Source organism: Pseudophryne corroboree, chromosome 3 (genome assembly GCF_028390025.1).
Source record: "Pseudophryne corroboree isolate aPseCor3 chromosome 3, aPseCor3.hap2, whole genome shotgun sequence".
NCBI classification, from domain to species: Eukaryota; Metazoa; Chordata; class Amphibia; order Anura; family Myobatrachidae; genus Pseudophryne; species Pseudophryne corroboree.
This window is the reverse complement of record NC_086446.1, coordinates 732110701-732116700: the sequence shown is the minus strand read 5'-3', so window position 1 is coordinate 732116700 and position 6000 is coordinate 732110701. Positions and strand designations below refer to the sequence as shown.

Sequence of the window (6000 nt, the reverse complement as noted above, 5' to 3'; positions counted from 1 at the left end):
AAATATTCTCTGTAAAGTGCTACGAAATATGTGTGTGCTATAAAAAATAGTTGTATATAAATTGCTGGTGGATCAAAATTTGATCCACCTTCAATTTATATATTCTTTATATATATATATTATTGACTCTAGCGCAGCCTTTTTTCATTTATACCATAAGTTATCCATTGAGACTTGTGCAGATAGGTCTTTGGAGCTGCTGCAATCGAATCAATATTATTAGTACAATTTTATATATATATATATATATATATATATATATCATTATTCAATCGCGCCATAGGTATTTGTATTGTATAAAAATAATTAGTAATAATAATAATTATTACTATTTTTACATTTAATTTATAAGGCGCCACAAGTGTTTCACAGCGCCATACAAAGGACAGTACAGGGAGACAAGACTTAACATTACAGTAAATAAATAACAAAAATAGAGTACAGGTAACACAGAGCACCACAATTCTCGAAACATAATACAGCTTAGATGTAAGTAGTGAGTGAGTGAGTGATCATCGTACTACTGGGAGTTGGTGACCGTGGGATCGGTATGAAATACCTACAATCAAAATCCCGATGGTCAAAATCCCAAAAGCAATCCCGACGTGGACAAAATACCGACATTTAATATACCGACAAGGCCAAAATACCGACATGCAAAATGTCGACAGGTCAAAAATAATGACACAATGTTTTCATTGGGTTTTGGGGTGTGTATGTCGACATAGGTTGACATGGACACCATATAAGTGTACTGCTTCACCTTGCATGGCTCTGTGCGCTCGCCATGCTTCCGGCACGGTGCCTTGCTGCGCTCGGCACACTATTATATTCCCCCTGGTACACTATTATATTCCCCCTCCAGGTCCACTGGGATGGTAAAGTGTCGAAGTCAAAAATATTACATAGAAAGAACATACAAACTCTACACACATATGAGTTGCTATACTTGCAAATACGCGCAGCGAGCACAGCAATATTTGGTAACACACGCATTTACACGGACATGCCACAGAGATGGATTCGACACTTATTTAATACAGTACATAATTATAATAATATCAAGCGCCAGACATCATGATGATTTAAAATTATATAATGAAGTAATGTCATGTATGTGCATTATTTGAACGAAACCAGATACACCTGTCATATTTGGTATTAAAGCAAGCAGATTAATGTGTAGATTCATTTGATACTTGTTATTAAGTTGTAGGACATTGCAACAAATAGTTATGATTAAATGTATGAAAGCTAAAAATCACTCTTATTAGGACAATGGACAGGAAACTCAGGCCAGCCCCTTTGGACGTCCCCAAGGCTGAACCTGTAGTCCCCTCCCCCAAAAACTAGATAACACATTGCTGATCACACAGGAGTCAATTGCTGATCGGTCCCAGACGATGATGGAGTGCCTGCATGATTTTACAGAGAGAGAGAGAGAGAGAGAGAGAGAGAGAGTGATATGGAGAGACAAATATATATAACTTAAGGATAATGGTATTGTATGCTGGCCTGTAACTGTAACTGTATGTTTTAACTGCTTACTGTATGAGTTGTAACCATGTAACTATAGGTATACTGTACATTTGTAATATATTGAATCCATATCCTTTTAATAACAAATATATACATCAATGAGCTTTGGAACTCAGATAATGTGTGGGTGTCTTGTTTTCTCTTATGGGATGCAGTGTTTTGCGATTTACAGCACACATTCATGGCAAATGGTAATAAAATGTGCAGGCGTCTACAATATATATTAGAGCGGGCATTTTAAATATTTGTAAGGGAACAATTTGGCATTCACAGATGGGGGCTCGTCCGGGATATCATGGTCTTAATGATGCACTGTACATTATAAACGTGACGCTGTGGTCGATCAGCTTGTGATGGACGCATTCTGACACTGAGAAAATCATATCCATGTGTATTGTTGTGTTATCAGTAAGCCAATGATATGAAATTTCAAGGGACAATGCGTTTCTCATAATATTTAAAATGCTAAAATGTATTTTTATTGTTGCAAAACAAAATTCAAATAAGTCATATTGTGTTTGATTCAGATTGGATTGTTTATCTGTTAAGTAGTTTTAAAAGTACATTTAAAAGTTGCTGCATAGCCTTGATATTGTTTTTTTTAACTCAGGCCTAAAATAACTTCTGGTGCTTGTATAATGTGTGATTTCTTTGTGACAAAGGAAGCCGCATGGTCTGTCCTCCATTTTGGACTAACCACATGGCCTGTCCACCATTTTGTGTAAACCTCATGGATGTGGAAGGGGGAGGAGCAGTGGCCATTTTAGGAAGGTCACTTTCTAAATAGCTGATTTTAAGTCTGCTCAGAACAATCAGTTTCCTTGGTCACATCAAGCACCATTTATGAGTCACCAATGCATTTATTTAACCCATGCCATAGTCAATTACAAATAGTTTCAATTGGGCCTAGTGAGAGTAAATGGTGAGATAAATGCTTGGCTTGGTGTAAGAAATTGCAAACAAAAAAGAAAAGAAAAAAATACTTTTTTTTTTCTTTCTTCTTCTTTCCCAGGATTTAGTTAACTCTCTGTTTGCTATAAGATAGGCATTGAAATGCTAATTAACTGGTTCAACCACTTTTACAGGCAGGCAAAAGCACATAGCTTTGATATGCAAATAAGAGGTAAGGTGTCTCATAGGAGACCAGTGAATGGTACATATATATAATATTATTATAATTATGTGTATATTTATATCAGTGTATGTTCTGCAAGATAGTTATCCAATCTGAATCATATCATTTAAATTATAGATTATTGCAGTCCTTATAGATCTGTGTGAAATAGGATACATTTGTTGCTATATAGGTAAATTTGAAATAACAGTATTTTAAGGAAGTAAGTGTAAAGACACAAACGCAGGTCTGCATAAAAGTTTATACAGAACAAGTTTGGTCTAGTGGGCAATAGTAATTAGAATTGTTCACATTTATAGAGCTGTGTGGTTTGTTTTATTGCGGACGCAGGGTTTTGTACACGTGTCTCGGACAAAGTACAGGACTGCGCACGCAGCGTAAGAGACACGCACGGTCACGTGTTTACGGAAAGTGCGTAAGAGTGTGGGCGCTAAGTACAAATTACACAATAGTGTTGTTTAGTTCAAAGGTGGGACAGTAGCCAGGCTACAATAGCACAAAACTACCCAGTTTCTAAAGCAGATTAGTATAAAACTTTTGTTTAAACTGTATTGCCTCTGGGGGTAAAGCTGCCAATCTGAATGAATTAAAATTTTCTGTATAGAAAAACAAAGTGTATTTGAGTGAGCGAACGAACGAACGCAGGAGTGAGTGGATTTGAACCCCGGAATTCGGGATCCCATCGTGTGGTACACCAAGTAAGTGGAGGCTTGGTGGCATGAGGCGGCTGACTCACGTTAGTATAGGATTTGGAATACGTAAGTCGTGAGGAGACTTACACAGGAGCATGGTAGGGAATTGTGAATTGTGACCCATATAGTTTTTTGATACGCTCCGGTTGAGATTTCGCAGCTTGTGATTCGATTCCAGTGGTCGTACGGCGGATAGGTAACAAGTACCTATATGCTGTGCGATTGGACCGCGCGTTTTTGGGTGCGATATATAGCGCAACTTGATACCCCTTTTACGAGCTTTTGCGTAAAATCGCGGTATCATTAGCGGTGTATACAGCATACGCAAGCGTGATTTGTGTATAAAAAGTGCATAGGGAGTTTTCGCTGGTCTCTCTCAGGAAAGTCTCCAACGACAGATACTTTACTGGAAAGGGTAAGTTATTCCTAAAAACTTCCAGTAAACATAGGTCAATAGGGGCCCTAAGTTGGGTACATTGCCTTCGCTATCGACAGTGTATGGTAGTACTGGCCAACGTGGGCGAGAGTGGGTGAAAGCGCTCGGAGAACTTTCACCATCACCTTATATTGAGCATTTTGGTGTTTGTGGGAAAAGGCCCACAATTATGGGAGCCAGTTGATCAACCAAGGGACGTTTAGCCAGGGTTCAGGCTGAAGAGCCGCGGCCCAAGGGGTCAGCGAGATTTAAAAAAAAAAAAAGGAAAAAGTATTATGTGTGGGAAATATGGTCCACACGCTGGAGACTTTTTGTCTGAATGGGTACGTATGACTGACAACGATAGGGTACCATTCCCTAAGGTGGCCAGCTTTGAACCAGAGGTACTGTAGAACTTAAGGATAAGGATATGTCTGATAAAATCCAGAAAACAAAGGGTCAGACATACAAAGTGTTTAAACCTGTGGCAGCAAGAGGGGTTGGTGAGTTTGATCCTAAGGTATTGCAGGTGGTATGTCTAACCAAAGTCATATAAGACAAGAATGGAAATATAAGAACTGTTTGAACTTGTAGCAACAATAAACAAGTAGGAAGAAAAAAAGAGAATGCAAGTACACCACCATATGTAGATGTGGAAGTAGTTACGGCCAGCATACAAACTATAGAAAATAATAAAAATATGAAAAATACGACTGTAACCTATATATGTACTAATGAATGTTGAAGTTTTATTTAGGAGGAGAAGGTGACCTGATTGTTTTCAGCCATTTCTCATGCACCCAGAGGAGTATACAACCGGTAAAAGAAGAGCAGTAGCCTGTGGGGGAAGTGGCTGAGACCAGTGGAACAGGTAAGTATGGTATCATTCGTGTACATATATAGTAAAAACAAAAAATAAAAATAAAACAAAAAAAATCAAGAAAGTAACGTCAGAAATGGAGAAAAACCTGTCCGCACATTATTATTTACCAGTAGGAAAGCGGACAGAGACAAGATAACCCCCGGGTATTTCTTTCAGTTACCATATAAGAAGTATTCATTCCTAGTAATGCCCCTAGTCAAGATGAGCTCGGAAATGTTTGTTGGACCATGTACAGACCCTTAATACGGGATGAGAAGGATTGAATGAATACTTTGCATGACCTAGAATCTTGTTAAACTTTTTTTGTTGTTGTTGTTTTTGTCTCTTGCAGTAATAGAAAACTCTCCATCTGGATAAGATCACTGGTAAACACTAATTCGCAAATGGGAGGTGGCTGTCTCTGTGCAAATGGATGGGCTCAATAAGGCATTGAGTGTCAGGGTGCAGACTTCTTTGCAAAATTGGAAAGGGGTGACAGTAGCTAATCTTAGATAGTGTGCATTTGAACATCACAAGAATAGTGCTAGGCGCAGAGAACAACATGTGTAGAAGTTGAGGACGGTAAGTATACTGGCACATATAGGAAAGAAACCATCAGTCCAAACCCCAGATCCCTAATGGTCAATAATATGTTACACTTGTAGGAAGGAAGGGCATTTTGCCAGAGATTGTAGAAGTAGTAGGACACATAGTCAATATAGATCCCCTAGACAGAAAACACAAGCCACATTATTAAACACATAGACGGGACCAAGGGACATATAGTAAGGAATCATAAGCCATATAGAAAACACAGATTCGGCTAATGGGAAGAACAAAATAAATGCAACATTACCCTTTGACAAACTTGCTGGGGTTAAGATGAGGCCTAGCAGAAATGGCCCCTGATTAACTTAATTTTGTTAGATATGATATACATATATTGTGCTCCCGCTCAGGAAGTACAAAGTATGTTAGACACCCACGAAGACTAATGTCGCATTCTACTGTTCCAGATGCATGTCCATCACAGGTAGAGGAAATTATCTCACAGATACCGGGTTCCCTATGAACTTAGGATGGATAGGACACTGGATTGATGGCTGGGATAGTCCCAATAGCGATACGACAAACACAGAATTTTTTTTAAGGGGAGTAGACCAAGTAGAGAATCACTTCCCCGTAGTGCCCAATCCAGTTGTCAAATATTTATAAAATCTACTTCACCTCTACAAACTCATCTGTCACCAACCTCTATTCTGTTTCTCTACAGTTTCCTCTTCATCTTTTGCGTTCACACAGGGTGGTACAATACATGGACCCAATTACAGTTCAAACTCCACATGCCTAGGTCCTT

General features: G+C 38.6%; 1 long non-coding RNA gene across 1 annotated transcript in view; it reads right to left on the bottom strand.

The window, feature by feature from the left end:
- Positions 1-1116: 1116 nt before the first annotated feature.
- LOC135058210 (uncharacterized) overlaps positions 1117-6000 on the bottom strand; it is a 53691-nt gene continuing 48807 nt past the window's right edge. The window contains exon 6 of the long non-coding RNA XR_010244680.1: positions 1117-1415. This is a non-coding gene — a long non-coding RNA (uncharacterized LOC135058210). The remainder of the gene's footprint in view (positions 1416-6000) is intronic.